Consider the following 20,254-nt stretch of genomic DNA (forward strand, 5'->3'; position numbering starts at 1 on the left):
GATCCCACTGCCAGGTTCAGGGACAGTTACCCTGTGTTCTTCGGGCACAGAGCTCGGAAGAAGCGACGCAACAGGCCTTTAACATCGCAAATCAGCGAGCTGCTTGTGTCTCCCGTCTCGCTGTGAAATGGGGCCGCCTCTTTTTCCCTTATTCGGGAGAGAGAGAGCCTGTGGTACATCAAATTACCAGGTGAACGAGTAATCTTTGGGGTACTGCAGGTCTATGTCTTTATTGATGTTTTGCTGCTCGAGTACATGAGTGTTCTGTGGGAGGGGGGAGCCGATGGTTTTTTTATTGGTGGGGGAGGGGTTGTTGCTTTGGTGCTGCTTATGTGTGGGTGGGGGAAGCTGGGGGGGGCTTTGGGGTTCTAACATCTGTCATTCATTCTTTGAGCCACTCCTCTGTTTTCATGGATGTTTGCGAAGAAAAAGAATTTCAGGATGAATAATTGTACACATTCCTCTGACACTGAATGTGCCATTGAAAACCATCAGGCTCTCGAACCAGAAGGGATAACTTCACTTCTCCCATCACTGAACTGTTCCCACACACTATAGACTCACTTTTGAAGGATTCTTCACCTCAAGTTCTCAATATTTACTGCTTATTTATTATTCACACTGGTTGTCTGCCCTGTTGCAGTCTTTAATTGATTCTATTACCATTATTGGATCTAATGAGAACGACAGCAAGGAAATGAATCTCAGGGCTGTTTATGGTGACATATATGAACTTTGATAATAAATTTACTTTGAACAAAGGTTTGCCTCGGATGGAACCTGAGCAGCCTCCTTTCTTACGGACTCCAGCACCGCAGTCCTTAATTGCCTGCACCCATCTCCCCAGCAGTCGGGTAATTTGTATTAATCCATCCAACGTTGCATACGCCAAGCACGCAACAGAGGAGACGCGGGGGTTTATCTACCATCCTCCTATAACCGCTCAGCCTTCTTGCTGCATCGCCCGTCAGCTTCTGCGGAAGTGTGCATTGATATCGTTGGTGGCTTTCGTTAACCGCGGATTTCCGAATTCCGGCCCTGGTGGCGTGACTGAATTTCAGCCGGAGAGAAGCACGTGGTGTTCACGGCCGGGCTGCCCGTTCAACGCTGCCGCAGATCTCCGTGTTTTGCGGATGAGGTGATTATTGAAGGTCCACGGCCCCTCTCGGGAGGAACGCGTGTAAAATCCCTCAACGCTGTTATCCACGAACACGCCCACATTCACTTGCCAGTGGGTGCCCACCCCGTTCTCACTCACTTTTTAATGCCACAGTGGAGCTTTCTCGCGGACTCGGAGTCTTGTGAGGGACGTGGCAGCCTCTAAATAAATGCAATTGCTTTCAATACTTAATCCTAAAGACCGATGTTTACTTTGCAAATCGGGCGGCGGGTGTTGTTTTTTTTTATTGACATATCTGCGTTGCTTACACCTTCTGGTACGTATCCCCCCCCAAATAAAAAAGTTTCCCCTCTCCCTCTGCCCCTGCCCAGTCAATCTTGCCAGCACGAACTCGTCAGGGTCACAGTGGCTGGCGAGACGCGTTCTTGTCAATTTCCTCTTCCTTCGCCCGCAGCGCGCAGGCGCGGGCCGCCGCCGGTTTGATACATTTTAACCGGGCGTCAGTTTCACTACAGTGGCGAATGAATAGGAGGGAATCTGCAATTGAGGAAGCAGTTTACATCATGACTTCTACGAATGAAGATCATGTTGCAGGTACGTAGAGTGCGAGCGTGTTACCTCTGCATGTTGCCCTTTCTTTCCCACCCTGTTTTGTCTTGTTTGGGGAAAATACCTTGAAGGCAACCCCGTTTTATTCCAAACTTCCATCTCGCTAAACTTTCCTTAGAACTTTAATTTTGAAAAAAAAAGAACACAACAATTCGTTTGAGTGAAAAGTTTTTGGCTACGGTAGAGGGGTCGACGGTGCGGAAGAAATGCCATCTGGAGAGGGGGCTCGCAGTGTTTTTAACGTGACGTTATGCTTTGGAAACAAAAGCTAGTGATTCCTGTTTAAGACAAAGTTGAAGGTGCTCTTATTGAGCAAATCATTTGGAATAGCTCAAATCTGCCGTAGGTTAGTCCGTGGTTCTATCCATAGATTATTTCCTTCTAGTTGAAATCTCCCAAACATAAAAGATCGCGGTGCCAGGAATCGTGAATTTTCTTCATTTTAAATCGTGTTGATTAGAATTTCTTCTCCCGCCCCCTCTCTTCCAATTTCTTTCTTTACGTTATTTTCCGGATTACAGTCGTTAGGTGTGGCAAACCTGTGTATTTTAACTAGCTTTTTTAAAATGTAAATTTAAACAAAAGGTCTTGGAGCCAAATGACAAAAGCGGGAGATTATGTCGTGGCTTTATTTTACCTACAGCGATTTAACGAGAGCTGTCCTGCTAAAGGCTCTTTGGAGATTGTAGTTTTTGCCTCCTGTGTTTATAATCTGGGACCATTAACCGCCCCCCCCCCCCCTCCGACAATAGCATCCGATTAAAACCTCCACATTTGAGTGACAGCCTAATTTTATTGTTAGTTTGGAGGCTGTTGATTCGTCTCTTCCGTGTAAGCATTACAGAGAACTGTCGTCAAGTTGTTTTTTTAACTGCTTTGCTGATTTTTTTATGGTTTTCTTGGCCAGGTTAATAAATAACAGAGCAGTATGAAACGGCCATTGTATGCCAACTCCACAGGTTTGAATACTTCAATAATAAATTACGTAGTATTTCGCGTACCAAGGCAGAAAACTAATGTATTGGTTACACTGGATGGGCGCCAAGGAGAACCTCCGGGTTTATTCGGGGCGAAATTGTGTTCCGGCTGTTTTTTTGTGTGTCATTTCTGACACGGGCATTGTTCCCATTCCTGATCACCATCTAGTGGGATTGTATGCTAAAAACCTTGCTCCCCTTTCTGTTCCCATCTCCTCTATTCCGTTCACTTGTCATTAATTCCTGCCATCCGTCCAACGATCTCTTTAACACCCTACCACCAGGAGGGAGATACGGTACTCTAGGACCAGAACTGTTGGGTTGGAAAAGGGCTGCTCCCTCCAGCCTGGGAGACGACTGAACTCCCTGCCACCACCCACGTCTCTTCATTAATGAAGCGTTCTTCTATATACTTTTTAACTTGTGTCTTAAGTGCATCTTGTTACTTGTTAGTTTATTTGTGGTAGTATTATCCTAAAGAGTTGCATGTGAGCTATATCTACTGTGTTGTGCACCTCAGTCGGGAGGAACATTTCATTTGGGCGGTATACATCTGTACCGTTGAATGACAATAAACTTGAACTTTTTGAAAACTACCTTGAGGTATTTATCTCTGGCAGGGTCTGCCTGGATGGTATGCAGAACTAAAACTTTCCATTGTATCTAGATGTTTGTGTCAATAATTAACTGATACCTGTACTCTTGTCCTAGATCCTCTGTCCCATCGACAATTGCTGTGTTACTGACACAGGTAAAGGATCGTACCAAAAAGTTCACTCAGAACCGAATTTGTCCAAACACTGACTTAGATACGGTGAGATTTGTTGTTTTGCAGCAACAGTACAGGGAAGCATATTCAATCACCGTAAATTACGTGAATAAATAGTGTCAAAGAAAGGAATAATAAATCAGAGTCAGGTTTAATACACCGGCATGTGTTGTGAAATTTGTTGTCTTTGCGGCAGAAGTACAATGCAATACATAATAGAGGTAAAAAAAAATGAATTACAGTAACAGTATATATATATATATACACAAATGTTTGTATATGTATATATTAAATAGTTAAATAAGTGGTGCAAAAATAAAAATTTAAGGAAGTAGTGTGGTAGTGTTAAAAGGTTCACTGTGTCTTCAGAATTCTGGCAGAGATGAAGAAGCTATTCCCGAATCGTTGAGTGTGTGCCTTCAGGCTCCTGTATCTCCTCCCTGATGGTAGCAATGAGAAGAGGGCATGTCCTGGGAGATGGGGGTCCTTATTGATGGATGCCGCCTTTCTGAGGCATCGCTCCTTGACAATGTCCTGGATGCTTCGGAGCCTGGTGCCCATGATGGGAGCTGACTGAGTTTACAACTCTCTGCAGCTTATTTCGATTCTGTGCAGTAGCCGCCCCCTCATACCAGACGTTAATGCAGTCAATTAGGATGCTCTCCACATTACATCTGAAGAAATTTGAAGTGGTGTTCATGGATACTATTGAATGGAATAGTGTTATATTTATGATGGAAAGCTGATGGCAGAGGGGGAGAAACTGTTCCTGGATGTGTGGGTCTTCAGGCTCCTGTGCCTTCTCCTCATTGATGGCGACGAGGAGGGGCATGTCGTGGACGGTGAGAGTCCTCAATAATGAACGCCGCCCTCTTGAACATGTCCTCGGTGGTGGGGAGGTTCCTGCTGAAGAACTGTGTCCCACTGCAGGTCAGTGCTTCAGAGGGGTTTGGAAAATGGAAAAGAGGACCTGTATTTAGAAAGAATCTTTCACAATTTTGCTAATCCATAGAATTTCACAGTAGTTCTGAATGTAATAACTGTTGTACTGTAGGAAATATAGCAGCTAATTGTTCAAAATCTACACGAACAAGACAGACAGGTATGCTTTTTTAGAGATACTAATTTATATGTTGGTTGGAAGAAGACGGAGGAGAGGGATTAAGGAGGCAGTGCACTGTGAGACTTTACGTTGCTCAGATAACAGAGGGTTACAGCTTGCAGTGAGGTAATTGTCCAGAATGTCTGTGTTGGATCCATGAGCAAACTATAATAAATTCCATTTTGTTGCTCGCACTACAATGTTCCGATATTTATTTAGTTCTCTTTTAGAATGCAAAATATTGTAGCACAGCACAGGTCGTTCGGCCCACTATGTTGTGCTGGTCCTTTAACCTGCTCTAAGATCAATACAACCCTTCAATCTCGCATAGCCTTTCATTTTTCTATCATTTGCAGTACTGTGCAAACATCTTATGTATGAAAACTAGGCTGCCTAAGACTTGCACAGTACTGTATTTATCAACATGGAGTGGAGAGCGAGTTTGTAAGTGCGGCGGGAGCAGAGGATGCTGGGGAATCACTGCGGGTGGGGTGCGGGATGGGCGGTAGAGAAGGAATACCGGGAAGGTGGGGTGAAGCGGGTGTAGACACCTGAGACATCGGGCAAGGTCATTTGATTCCAAGCTATTGGTTTATTGATCATTATGGAATGTGCTTCCTGCTCCCTTCCCCTTTTCCCAACCATGATTCCTCTCTCCCTGCCCCCTCCCCACTCTCTGTCCACAATAGAGACCCGCATCAGAATCAGGTTTATCTTCAGTTACATGTCATGATTTATTTTGTGGCTGCAGTACAGTGCAGGGCATAAAATTACTACAGTACCGTGCAAAAGTTATAGGCACCCCAGCTATATGTATGTGCCTAAGACTTTCGCATGATGCTATATGCCTGTCTGTCTCTTAAAAGTACGTAATGTATCTTCTTCGACCACCCCTCCTGGCAGGGTAGTCTATGTACTCACAGTCTGTGTAAGAGAAAACTTACCTCTAACGGCTGGGAGACCATTTTGCTGAACACCTACGCTCTGTCTGCCAGAGAAAGCAAGATCTCCCAGTGGCCACACATTTTAATTCCACGTCCCATTCCCATTCTGACACGTCTATCCACGGCCTGCTCTACTGTCAAGATGAAGCCACACTCTGGTTGGAAGAACAACACCTTATATTCCGTGTGGGTAGCCTCCAACCTGATGGCATGAACATGGATTTCTCTAACTTCTGTTAATGCCCCTCCTCCCCTTCTTACCCCACCCCTAATTTATTTATTTATTTATCTATCTATCTATTTATTTATCCCTCCCTCCCCCCCCCTTTTTTCCTCTCTTTTTTCTCCCTCTGTCCCTCTCACTATAACTCCTTCCTTGCTGTCCATCCTCTGGGCTCCCCTCCCCCTTTCTTTCTCTTTAGGCCTCATGTCCCATGATACTTTATACTTTATTGTCGCCAAACAATTGGTACTAGAACGTACAATCATCACAGCGATATTTGATTCTGCACTTCCCACTCCCTGGATTACAAATATTAAATATTAAAAATAGTTAAAATGAGTAAATATTAAAAATTTAAATTATGAATCATAAATAGGAAATAGAAAAATGGGAATCCTCTCCCTTCTCCAGTTTTGTATCCCTTTTGCCAATCAACTGTCCAGGTCTTGGCTCCATCCCTTCCCTTCCTGTCTTCTCTTATCATTTCAGATCTCTCCCTCCCCCTCCCACTTTCAAATCTCTTAGTAGCTTTTCTTTCAGTTAGTCCTGACGAAGGGTCTCGGCCCGAAACGTCGACTGTACCTCTTCCTAGAGGTGCTGCCTGGCCTGCTGCATTCACCAGCATTTTTAGTGTATGTTACCTCTGACATCTTTTTTACCAATCACCTTAAAATTGTATCCCCTCATATTAGCCATTTCGGCACTGAGAACAAGTCTCTGGCTGTCGACTCGATCTATGCCTCTTATTCTGCACACCTCTCGTTCTTCCTTTGAGAATTATTATTGTTGATAGAAGTTTATAAGTTAGTGAGGAACGGTTAGAGTATACAGCGGGCATCTTTTTCCCAGGGTTGAAATGGGTGCCTCGGTAGTGTAGCAGTTAGCGTGTTGCTATTACAGTCGGGGGTGCGCCAGAGTTTGGAGTTTGGTCCTCCGGTTTCCCCCCCACAGTCCAAAGATGTAATGGGTAGGTTCATTGGTCATTGTAAATTGTCCCATGATTAGGGTAGGGTTAATCTAGTTTATCAGGGGTTGTTGGGATGGCGTGAATGGCCTACTCTGTGCTATATCATGAAATAAATAAAAATATAAACTTTAATTAAATGTCTAGTAGTGGAGGCATTGAAGACAAAAGGGGATAAGTTTCAAGCGAGGTGTGCGGGGCTGAGTGAGTGGTGCATCCCTGGAGTGGAGGCAGATACGTTACTAGAGATTAAGAGGCTGTTCGATAGTCAAATGAATATGCTGAGAATGGAGGGAGATGGGCATTGTGTTGGCAGAAGGGATTAGTTAGGCCTTTAAATAAAGTACACCAGTGCTTCTACTTCCTAACGAAATTTGACATGTCCCTTTGACCCTCGCCAGTGTTTATCTGCGCACTTTTGGAAAGCATCCTATCCGGATGTATCGCCGCTTGGTGCGGCGACTGCTCTGCCCAAGACAGTCAGAAACTGTAGGTCAACACAGATCAGCACATCACCGAAACGAGGCTCCTCTTCATCGACTCTGCCTTTACCTCGCTGCCAGCATAATCATATAACCATATAACAATTACAGCACGGAAACAGGCCATCTCAGCCCTTCTAGTCCGTGCTGAACTCTTACTCTCACCTAGTCCCACTGACCTGCACTCAGTGCATAACCCTCCATTCCTTTCCTGTCCATATAGCTATCCAATTTAACTTTAAATGACAACATCGAACCTGCCTCAACCACTTCTGCTTTAAGCTCGTTCCACACAGCTACCACTCTCTGAGGGAAGAAGACCGCACCCAAACCAGACATTGTCTCATCTTCGATTCCCACCCCCCCCCACATTGGGCAAAAGATTCATAAGTCTGAAAGCAAATACCACCAGGCTAAGGGACAGCTTCTTCCTCTCTGTTATAAGACAATTGAATGGTGCCCTACTACTGCACTTTCTCTGTAACTGTTACACTTTATTTTGCTTTCTCTTTTTGTTTTTGCTTGTCCTACCTCAAATAAAATGATCTGTATAGATGGTATGCGAAACCGAAGTAATTACAAAGAGTAGTGGATACGGCCCAGCCCATCACAGGTAAAGCCCTCCTCATCGCTGAGCACATTGACACCGAGCGTTGTCGCAGAAAAGCAGCATTCATCATCAGGGACCCCCCACCATACAGGACATGTTCTCTTATCACTGCTGCCATCAGAAAGAAGGTAGAAGAGACTCGGGACCCACACCACCAGGTTCAGGAACGGTTATTATCCGTCAGCCATCAGGCTCTTGAACCAGAGGGGATGACTTCACTTCACTCGCCCCATTACTAAAATGTTCCCTCAAACTATGGCAACATACATCAAAGTTGCTGGTGAACGCAGCAGGCCAAGCAGCATCTATAGGAAGAGGCGCAGTCGACGTTTCAGGCCGAGACCCTTCGTCAGGACTAACTGAAGGAAGAGTGAGTAAGGGATTTGAAAGCTGGAGGGGGAGGGGGAGATGCAAAATGATAGGAGAAGACAGGAGGGGGAGGGATAGAGCCGAGAGCTGGACAGGTGATAGGCAAAAGGGGATACGAGAGGATCATGGGACAGGAGGCCTAGGGAGAAAGACGGGGGGGGGGTGACCCAGAGGATGGGCAAGAGGTATATTCAGAGGGACAGAGGGAGAAAAAGGAGAGTGAGAGAAAGAATGTGTTCATAAAAATGAGTAACAGCTGGGGTACGAGGGGGAGGTGGGGCCTAGCGGAAGTTAGAGAAGTCAATGTTCATGCCATCAGGTTGGAGGCTACCCAGACGGAATATAAGGTGTTGTTCCTCCAACCTGAGTGTGGCTTCATCTTTACAGTAGAGGAGGCCGTGGATAGACATGTCAGAATGGGAATGGGATGTGGAATTAAAATGTGTGGCCACTGGGAGATCCTGCTTTCTCTGGCGGACAGAAGGATCTCCCAGTGGCCACACATTTTAATTCCACATCCCATTCCCATTCTGACATGTCTATCCACGGCCTCCTCTACTGTAAAGATGAAGCCACACTCAGGTTGGAGGAACAACACCTTATATTCTGTCTGGGTAGCCTCCAACCTGATGGCATGAACATTGACTTCTCTAACTTCCGCTAGGCCCCACCTCCCCCTCGTACCCCAGCTGTTACTCATTTTTATGCACACATTCTTTCTCTCACTCTCCTTTTTCTCCCTCTGTCACTCTGAATATACCTCTTGCCCATCCTCTGGGTCACCCCCCCCCGTCTTTCTCCCTAGGCCTCCTGTCCCATGATCCTCTCGTATCCCCTTTTGCCTATCACCTGTCCAGCTCTCGGCTCTATCCCTCCCCCTCCTGTCTTCTCCTATCATTTTGCATCTCCCCCTCCCCCTCCAGCTTTCAAATCCCTTACTCACTCTTCCTTCAGTTAGTCCTGACGAAGGGTCTCGGCCTGAAACGTCGACTGCGCCTCTTCCTATAGATGCTGCTTGGCCTGCTGCGTTCACCAGCAACTTTGATGTATGTTGCTTGAATTTCCAGCATCTGCAGAATTCCTGTTGTTTGCCCTCAAACTATGGACTCACTTTCTGGACTCTTCACCTCATGTTCTCTTTCATTATGGATTATTTATCTATTATTATGATTTATTTATTTTTGTATTTGCGCAGTCTGTTGTCTTTTGCAACACTGGTTGAATGCCCAACTTGGTGCGATTTTAATTGATTCTATTCCAGTTATTATTATAGAACATAGAATAGTACAGTACAATACAGGCCTTTCTGCCCACAATGTTGTGTCGACCCTCAAACCCTGCCTCCCATACAAGCCCCCACCTTAAATTCCTCCGTATATTATATTCTCAATTTATTGAGTATGCCCATTAGAAAATGAATCTCAAGATTGTATATGGTGACATATATCTACTTTGATAATAAATTTACCTTGAACTGTGAACTTTAAGATATTTTCATTATGTTTCAAAGTAAATTTGGCACAGGCCCCTTTGAAAGTGTTAAAAAGTGTTCTCAACTCCTTTATATCATTTTATCTTTGGTGCAACTTTAGTGAAAATCCCTTGTATCCATTCCAAGATTCTGACATCCTTCCAAAGGTGTAGTGCCCAGAACTGGTCTCAAAACTCCAACTGTGGACTAACTGCTAATCAAGGAATGCATTGTATAATATACACTGTGTATCTCCTGTACCTAACAGTGGCAACTGAGTGTGTGTCTGTGGTCTTCTGCTGCTGTAGCCCATCCACTTCAAAGTTCAACATGTTGTGCATTCAGAGATGCTCTTCTGCACACCATTGTTGTAACATGTGGTTATTTGAGTTACTGTCAACTTCCTATCAACTTGAGCCAGTCTGGCCAATCTCTTCTGACTTCTCTCACTAATGAATCATTTTTGCCCACAAAACTGCTATTCACTGGAGGTTTTTTTATTTTTTTGCACCATTCTCTGTAAACTCCAAACTATTGTGCATCAAAATCCCAGGAGATCAGTGGTTTCTGAGATACTCAAAGCACCCCATCTGACACCAACACAATACCATGTTCAAAGTCACTTAGATAAAATTCCTTCCCCATTCTGATATTTGGTCTGAACAACCACTTGACCATATCTGCATGCTATTATGCATTGAATTGCTGCCACATGATTGACTGAGTAGATATTTGCATTAACAAGCAGGTGTACCTAATAAAATGGCCACTGAGTATATGGAAGTGTTATGGTTTTGCTTCTTGGAATAGATACAGATGGCGTTCACTAAAATTGTATCAAAACTCTGCACAAAGAAATTCAAAGAAAGTAGCTTGTTCCAACAGTTCAGAAGGTTAAAGAATGCTTTATCACATTCAAAGGGGATGTGCTAAGTTTACTTCGAAAATTAATTGAAACTTCTTAGATTGACAGAGTTAATAAAGCAAGACAATCTATTACCACTGGTCAGGGTGTGAGTAATGTACAAAGGGTTATACCTTTACTTGCGTGCTTTCTAGCTTCGATCTCATATCTGTATGTTTTTGCTTTTAAGCAGTTGTCTTGACTTGCTATGCCACCTACAAAGATTTCAATGCATGCCTTCCTTTTGTCTTATTCCCCAGATGTTCCCCACGAAAACGTGCCCTCACTGGTCCCTTCCACTGTTTTCTTCCCTGCGGTGCTTGCCAAATATTGCTCAACAACCTCAGCGATTCCTTCTCCCTCCTTAAGCATAATGCTCCTCTATTCCCAATCCGTGATTTTTATTGCTATTTTCCAGAAATGATTATTCCTGCAGCTCTTGCATCTTTCTGCAATTTGGCTGCAAACTTCTCCGACCATTCACTTCTTGCAATTTATTGATCAGAAGCTCTCACCCAGCAGCCTGATAGTTTGGCTGTCGTCCACATTTCCAACCACGCACCCTGCCTTTGAAGCTTAAAGGTGCAGGTCCTCCGCAGCCTTGCAAATGGCCAGCTTGTGTACAGTGAGTGGGAGACCAGCGGAAATCGTTTTTAGATTTAATTGTGTATAATTTGAGTTTTTCTTCAAAGTCAATTGGCCTGCTTCTGTATTGCATGTCTTCAGCCATCAGAAATCTGGCAGGAGTCCTGATGAAGGGTCTCATCCTGAAATGTCGACTGTTTGTTCCTTTCCATGGATGCTGCCTGACCTGTTGAGTTCCTCCAGCATGTTGTGTGTTTTACTCTGGATTTCCAGCATCTGCAGAATCTGAGTTAACCATTCAGACCATGGCTACTGTGCTAACTCTCTCAAGTTGAACTTTCCTAACCTAATCTCATTATCCTGCTCCACCCCCCCCCACCCCAGCTGGGTTCAAAGCTTTAATCAGATTTCTGAAAGCAATGATACAGAAACAGACAGTTTGCCTCACAATGTCCCTGCTGATCTTCAAGTACCACTTGCTCAGCACTTGGCCCGTAGCCAAAGTCGGGTTTATTGTTACATGCAGGAGTGCAGTGAGAAACTTGCTTGCAGCCGCATCACAAGCACGTAACATAGCGCTGTCGCAGGAAAGCAGCATCCATCATCAAGGACCCCCGCCAACCAGGCCGTGCTCTCTTCTCGCTGCTGCCACCAGGAAGGTGGTACAGGAGCCTCAGGACCCACACTACCAGGTCCATGAACAGTTATCACCCCTCAGCCATCAGGCTCTTGAACCAGAGGGGATAACTTCACTTGCCCCATCTCTGAATGGTCCCCACAACCTATGGACACTTTCAAGGACTCTTCATTTCACGTTCTCAATATTTATTGCTTATTTACTTATTATTATTATTATTTCTGTTTTATTTCCTTTTGTATTTGCACATCGGTTGTTTAACTGTCCTGTTGGGTGTGGTCTTGTATTGATTCTATTATGTTTCTTGGATTTACTGAGTACGTTCGCAAGAAAATGAATCCCCGGGTTATATGGTCAAGGGTGACATATATGTACTATGATACTAAATTTACTTTTAACTTTGAACTTTAATATAAGCAGCATTCAAAGAAAAGTGTAAACAAATTATCCACAATTTTAGCAACAATTAGTACAATTAAAACTACAAAAAGAAATTCCATTTTAACGTAACGTGATCAAAGTGGTCGTAGTGTTGCTGAACTGTAGTGATTAGGGTTGTGCTGTGGTTCAGGTACTAAATGGTTGAAGGGAAATGTTGCTCTTGAGCCTGCTGATTGTGGGACTTCTGGCTTCTGTACCCCCAGCTGATGAAAAGATGGCCTGGTCCAGATCTTTGAAGCAGCATCTTCTGTTGATGATATCGTTGGTGGGGAGAGATTGTCACCATGATGTATTGGGGCTGAGTCCACTACCTTCTGCAGTTTGTTATGTTCCCACTCATTTGCAGGAATTTGCACAGTAGTGTCGCGGTTAGCCCGACGCTATTACAGCACGGGACGTTCCGGGTTTGGAGTTCAATTCTGCCGCCGTTCTGTAAGGAGTCTCTGTATGTTCTTCCCGTGGAATGCTCGGGTTTTCTCCGGTTTCCTCCCACGGATATACCGGTTAGGCTAATCGCTCATTGTAAATTAGGTTCGGGTTGCTGGGGCGGCGTGGCACGAAGGGCTGGAAGGGCTGTGCCTCGTGAAATAAGTGACCATGATGCAACTGGTTAGGATACTTTCAACCTAAGGAGTTTGTACGTTCTCCCTGTGACCGCGTGGGTTTCCTCCGGGTGCTCCAGTTTCCTCCCATGGTTAAAAAAAAACTTGCGGGATGGTAGGTTAATTGGTCACAGGGGTGTAGTTGGACAGCAAGGGCTCATTGGGCTGGAAGGGCCTGTTACCATGGTGTAACTCTTTAAAAAAAAGTGCATCGGTAGAAGTTTGTTAGAATGTTTGGTGATAAGCTGAACTTATTTATTTAGGTTCCCAACCAGCGTTCCATGGACTCCTTGCTTCATGGTATTGACCCATGGCATTAAAAAGGTTGGGAACCCTTGATTTAGAGATACAGCGTGAAATAGGTCCTACTGGCTCTTTGAACCACGCCGCCAGCAACTCCCGGTTTAACTTTAGCCGATTCACAGGGTAACTTACAATGACCAATTAACCTACTAACCTTTGGACTGTGGGAGGACACTGGAGCACCTGGAGGAAACCCACAGATTCCACGGGGAGGACGTACTAACTCCTTACAAACCTCCTTAACCTCCGTTGGATCCTGATGGTCTTGTGATCCAAAGGGTCTTCAGCAGTCAAGAAATGAGGATTAAATTTATTCCTTATGATTGTGTTGTTCAGAGTTACAAGAGCCAAGAAAAACAAGAAGTGGAAGAGTTGAGAGAACAAAGAAATGATAACAAGATTCCAGTAGCAACAATTAACCACTAAATTAGCCAGATTCAAGTAGCGTGACACTAGTCTCTATCTAGAAGTTAAGAAGTTTCCAGAAAAGTACAGTACCATAATTACTGGAAAATTTACTGAACAATTACATGTATATAGGTGATTATATAGAATTACAAGCATAAGAATGTTAAACTACAAGAAAAATAAAATTCTATACCCTAATCCAACACCTCAAAGTTCGAAGAAAAAATAAAAATATAATTGTAATAATATTGAATGACTAATATATGTGAATAATACTGAGAACATACAATAAGTTATAGAAGAATTGAAAGTGAGCCCATAATTTGTGGAATGAGTTTAGAGTTGAGGAGAGTAGAGTTACCACACTGGTTCAGGAGCCTGATGGTCGTTGGGTAATACTACCCTGAGATTCAATTTCTTGTGGGCATTCAGAGTAGAACAAAGAAATATGATAGAATCAATGAAAAACTGCACACTAAGACTGGCAGTCAGCCACTGTGCAAAAGAAGACTACTGCAAATAGAAAGAAATATATATAAAAAAACAAACATCCAGATAGCAGAGACCCTGCCATCATCAACCGTGCTTTGCGTATGAGTATAACCAGCCAAGAATCAGTCGGACCAGGATGCTCTTTTGAATAAGCGACAAATTTACGATGACAGATGCAATATCCTTAATGTTCTAAGTGGTTTATGCTCTTCTCTTCATCAATTAAATATATTGTACTAGCTGTCAGATCTGCTTCAGAGCACATCACTCATAATGTTTGGGCAAGTGTCCTCTCTAATTGTTTCCTAAGTTATCAGAAATGTCTGTTGGCGTTGGAAGTTGTGCATGGAATACATAGTAGAAGTCTTCTGTGTGAGGAAAGTTTTCTTCAGGGTGCTTTGGAGTCTCCTTTTAGTGATTATATTATAGTGTGTCCTTAGATTATATTATAGTATGTTCATAGATTATACCATAGTGTATCCATACATTATACTGCAGTGTATCCATATATTGTACTAACCCTAGCTATGGGTAAATAGGCCCACTGCCTTGTAGGCAGCCTCGGGAGAGACAAAGGCTACGGGAGTAAACCCAGAAGGCAAATCCAGCGTGGAGCCCCTGTGGCGGCTGGACATCATTGAACAACCTTCCAGCAGCTCCTGCAGCCAAGCTGGTGCCAAGCATACTGCTTCATGAGCTTTCCTTTGGACTACACTGGTGAGGCCGAGAGGGAGATCTTGACGACTGGGCATCTCAGGATCTCCATACCTTCTGCCCAGGCTTGTGATGATGATCATCATCACCCATTGTCCTTCGAGACAGACGGATGCCAACCACCACATTATACTATAATGTATCCATACATTATACTATAGTGTATCCATACAATATACTATAGTGTATCCATACAATATACTATAGTGTATCCATACATTATACTATAATGTATCCATACAATATACTATAATGTATCCATACATTATACCATAGTGTATCCATACATTATTCTATAGTGTGTCCATACATTATATTATGGTGTGTCCATAGATTGTTCTATAGTGTGCAGATTGTAACTTAAAACCACCAACACACCAAAGGGAAGGATATAGAATCAAGGAGTCAGCACACGACAGCACAGAATCAGGCCTACAGCACAACTTGCCAAACTATCAATCTGTCTAGTTCATTTACCCACACCAGAAGTATAGCCCTCCATTCTCCTCCCACCCACATACTTATCCAAACTTCTCTTAAAAGTTGCAATTGAACCCACGTCTCCCACTTCCCTTTGAGTGAAGAAGTTCTCCTTAAGTACTTCTTGTTTCATCCTTAACCCATCACCTCTAGTTCCAGCCTCACCCAACCTCAGTGGAAAAAGCCTGCTTGCATTGACCCTATCCTTTCATAATATTTTTTAAACCTCCATCAAATCTCCCCTCATTCTGCTACATTCCAGTGCTAACCTCTTCAATCTTTCCCTATCACTCAGGTCCTCAAGTCCTGGTAACATCCTTGTAAATTTTCTCTGTTCACTGATAATAAAAGTGATCTTACCAGCCGGATGAGATTGAAAGTGGTGAGGGGAAAGGGGCCCAATGAGGGATTTGTATGTAAGTCTGCAATATTTTAAAACTGAGTCACTCCTCGACTCTTCTTGTGATGTTGAAATATGGTGGGATACCCATCGGCCCAAAAGCTGTCGGGAGTTTGCAGGCTGATGTACATTGGCCCTGTACTGTCTGTAGGGTACATTACCAGCAGCTGAGATCAGCAAACTTAGAAGATCAGATGGCTCCTGGGGTTTTCTTAATGTAACATTTTTAGTCACTAAGGCAAATACTGTCAGGAAGATGACTCAAATTCTGCTGGCAGATTAAATTTCATCTTGTGGCCAATTTATCTGGTTTATGGAATTAGCAAATAATGATTTATGTCTCGCTAAATGCTTCATTGGAAATCTTGGCACAAGCCAGTAGTAGTTTATTAACTCTTTGTTGGTGGGATTACATAATGATTTTAAATTTTTAATAGATGCATTTCTGCTGTCTTCACAGATTTTACTATTTTATGTAAACCGTTAAAAATATAAGGTTCCAAGTAAATTTATTTTCAAAGTATATGTCACCTGGGTGATAGGGTGGAGATATGTCCCTACCAAAGGAGGTGTAAGATGCTCCTTCCCTCCGTTAGCCTGCAGGTCACCCTTGGGCAAGGTGTAGCACCTGCTTAGCCCCCGATCAGGGTCCTGTAAAGCCATGAGAGCAGGTGGTGGATGGTCGTATGAGTGGCTGGTTTCATATCACAAGCCCTGGCTATCTGACCACTGTCACTGTGCAGACAATCTCTGAAGAGTGTTGATAATGGCTGGGGTCACCAGTCTTGTAAAGACACTGCCCAGAAGGAGGCAATGGTAAGCCACTTCTGTATATAAAAAAATATTTTTAAAAATTGCCAAGAGCAGTCATGGTCTTGGAAAGACCATGATCTCCTATGTCATCGGCGTGGCATATAACGAATGAAGATCGAATGGACGTGGAAAGGATGTTTCCAGTAATGGGGGAGTCTAGGACCAGAGGGCATAGCCTTGGAATACAAGGACGTCCCTTTAGAGCAGAGATGGAATTTCTTCAGCCAGAGACTATAAGGCCTTGGGAGGATGGTGAATGTATGGAATTCATTGCTGCAGATGCTATGTGGCCAAGTCACTGGATATACTTAAAGCGAAGGTTGATAGGTAACGCTCACAACATGCTGGAGGAACTCAGCAGGTCGGGCAGCATCCGTGGAAACGATCGGTCAACGTTTCAGGCTGGAACCCTTCATCAGGACTGAAGAGGGAAGGGGCAGAGGCCCTATAAAGAGGGTGGGGGGAGGGTGGGAAGGAGAAGGCTGGTAGGCTCCAGGTGAAAAACCAGTAAGGGGAAAGATAAAGGAATATTCCTTCTTCACCTTTCCTGCCTATCACCTCCCTGCTTCCCCTCCCTCACCCCTTTATCTTTCCCCTTACTGGTTTTTCACCTGGAACCTACCAGCCTTCTCCTTCCCACCCTCCCCCCACCTCCTTTATAGGGCCTCTGCCCCTTCCCTCTACAGTCCTGATGAAGGGTTCCGACCCGAAACATTGACTGATCGTTTCCATGGATGCTGCCCGACCTGCTGAATTCCTCCAGCGTGTTGTGAGTGTTGCTTTGACCCCGGCATCTGCAGAGAATTTTGTGAAGGTTGGTAGGTTCTTGATCAGTGAGGGCATCAAAGGTGATGTGGAGAAGGCGGGAGAATGGAGGTGAGTGGGATAATAAGTCAGCCATGATGAAATGATGGACTGTGTGGGCTGGGTGGCCTAGTTCAGCTCCTGTGTCTAATGGTCTTATGGAATCAGACTGGGTAATGGGAGAGGGACCTTGTTCACTCAATGATGCATCCTGTCTTCCGTTAGAATTCAGTGACTGACTCAGTCTGCTATTTTGTAGCAGCACACACAAAATGCTGGAGCAACTCAGGAGGTCGGGCAGCATCTATAGAATCAATAAACAGTCGACATTTCAGGCTGAGACCCTTCATCAGAGCTTATTTTATCTGCTTCCTTTGGTGGAGTTTTTTTTTCTCCATGTTTCATACAAACAAAGCACAAACGTATAATTTCCTTGGCTAAAAATGTAGAAGTAGTTTATTTTCAGTAATGCAGGCCAGTCATTCTCAAAGACTGTAAATTGCACCATTTCTATTTAGAGTTGCACTTGAGAGGTTTACAGAAAACATTTCGTTTGTATGACTGGCTGGAAGAGTGCAGATCCCATCTGAGAACGCATCTTTAATATGACGGGCTGGATGAGTGCTGTTCCCAGCTGAAAAGATATCATTCAGACGACCGGCTGGACGAGGACAGTCCCCAGCTGAAAAGATATTGTTCATATGACCGGCTGGACGAGTGCAGCCCCCAGCTGAAAAGATATCGTTCATATGACCGGCTGGACGAGTGCAGTCCCCAGCTGAAAAGATCAGCTGCAAGCACGCAAGTTTACAGTTTGTTTTAACTTCCCTTTAGGGGTCAGCAGTGGGAAGGGAAGCTTCAAGTTCCTGAGTGTCAGCGTCTCAGAAGATCTGTCCTGGGCCCAGCATGTTGATGCAATCACGAGGAAGGCAGTCTTTCTGCATTAGGAGTTTGAGGAGATTGGTGTGTCTTCAAAGACTCCGATGAATTTCTACAGGTGTACCATGGAGAGCCTTCTGACTGGTTGCATCACCAGTACAGAGTCTCCAATATGTACAGTAGCATCAGAAGAAGCTGCAGGAGGTTGTAGACCCAATCCGCTCCATCGTAGGCATTAGCCTTCCCACCACTGGGAACATGGGCAAAATTAGGGCACATGGTATTGGGAGCAGAGTACTGACATGGATTGAAAATTGGCTGGCTGACAGAAAACAAAGAGTAGCGATTAACGGCTCCCTTTCGGAATGGCAGGCGGTGACCAGTGGGGTACAGCAGGGTTCAGTGCCGGGACCGCAGCTGTTTACAATATATATTAATGATTTAGATGAGGGAATTAAAAGTAACATTAGCAAATTTGCCGATGACACAAAGCTGGGTGGCAGTGTGAAATGTGAGGAGGATGTTATGAGAATGCAGGATGACTTGGACAGGCTGGGTGAGTGGGCAGATGCATGGCAGATGCAGTTTAATGTGGATAAATGTGAGGTTATCCACTTTGGTGGTAAGAACAGGAAGGCAGATTATTATCTGAATGGAAGCAACACACATAAAAGTTGCTGGTGAACGCAGCAGGCCAGGCAGCATCTCTAGGAAGGGGAGATTATCTCCCCCTCCCCCTCCAACTTTCAAATCCCTTACTCACTCTTCCTTCAGTTAGTCCTGACGAAGGGTCACGGCTTGAAACGTCGACTGCACCTCTTCCTAGAGATGCTGCCTGGCCTGCTGCGTTCACCAGCAACTTTTATGTGTGTTGCTTGAATTTCCAGCATCTGCAGAATTCCTGTTGTTTGCATTATCTAAATGGAGTCAAGTTAGGAAAAGGGGAAGTACAACGAGATCTAGGTGTTCTTGTACATCAGTCACTGAAAGCAAGCATGCAAGTACAGCAGGCAGTGAAGAAAGCTAATGGCATGCTGGCCTTCATAACAAGGGGAATTGAGTAAAAGAGCAGAGGTCCTTCTGCTGCTGTACAGGGCCCTGGTGAGAACATACCTGGAGTACTGTGTGCAGTTTTGGTCCCCAAATTTGAGGAGGGACATTCTTGCTATTGAGGGAGTGCAGCGTAGGTACACAAGGTTAATTCCCGGGATGGCGGGACTGTCATATGTTGAAAGATTGGAGCGACTGGGCTTGTGTACTCTGGAATTTAGAAGGCTGAGAGGGTATCTTATTGAAACATAAAAGATTATTAAGGGATTGGACACGCTGGAGGCAGGAAGCATGTTCCCACTGATGGGTGAGTCCAGAACCAAAGGCCACAGTTTAAGAATAAGGGATAGGCCATTTAGAACGGAGTTGAGGAAAAACTTTTTCACCCAGAGAATGGTGGATATATGGAATGCTCTGCCCCAGAAGGCTGTGGAGGCCAAGTCTCTGGATGCTTTCAAGAAAGAGATGGATAGAGCTCTTAAAGATAGCGGAATCAAAGGTTATGGGGATAAGGCAGGAACTGGATACTGATTGTGGATGATCAGCCATGATCACAGTGAATGGCGGTGCTGGCTCGAAGGGACGAGTGACCTACTCCTGCACCTATTGTCTATTGTCTATTCAAAAGGCAGTGCCTCATCCATCATTAAAGACTGTCATCATCTGGGATATGTTCTCTTCTCATTGCTACCATCAGGGAGAAGGAATAGGAGCCTGAAGATGCACGGTCGACATTTTAGTAGCAGCTTCTTCCTCCCCGCCGTTAGATCCCTGAATGATCCATGAACTCTACCTCACCATTTCACTCTCTGCACTTTTAAAAGTTGAAGTTTACTTTATTGTCACGTGTATGCTGCCAAACACAGCAATGTTCTTCTGGTCCAAGGTGCACCACGCAGTACATATAACTAACACATAAAGTAATGTTACCGCTAGTAAATTAACAAATAATAAGGTGCATTTATGACACAAGTTTATAAAGTCAGCACTATGACTGTACTGGCGCTTCATGCGTGGTGAGGCCTGAGTGGTGGTAGGGAGTTCGGTAGTCTTATGGCCTGAGGGAAGGATCTGTTTCCCATCCGAACAGTTCTTGTCCTAA

At 44.4% G+C, this 20,254-nt stretch overlaps 1 protein-coding gene across 5 annotated transcripts in view; it reads left to right on the forward strand.

Moving 5' to 3' along the window:
• Nucleotides 1-432: 432 nt before the first annotated feature.
• The window catches only part of slc45a3 (solute carrier family 45 member 3), a 163,638-nt gene continuing 143,816 nt past the window's right edge, over nucleotides 433-20,254 (forward strand). The window contains exon 1 of one of the 5 annotated variants that reach the window (XM_063065279.1): nucleotides 433-1,138. The gene's annotated coding sequence lies outside the window, so the exon portion shown is untranslated. Of the gene's footprint in view, nucleotides 1,139-1,576; nucleotides 1,715-20,254 lie in introns of those variants that run through there. The other 4 variants (XM_063065277.1, XM_063065275.1, XM_063065282.1 and 1 more) reach the window with 4 other exon arrangements.

The sequence above is a fragment of the Mobula hypostoma genome, chromosome 13 (assembly GCF_963921235.1).
Source record: "Mobula hypostoma chromosome 13, sMobHyp1.1, whole genome shotgun sequence".
Classification (NCBI taxonomy): domain Eukaryota; kingdom Metazoa; phylum Chordata; class Chondrichthyes; order Myliobatiformes; family Myliobatidae; genus Mobula; species Mobula hypostoma.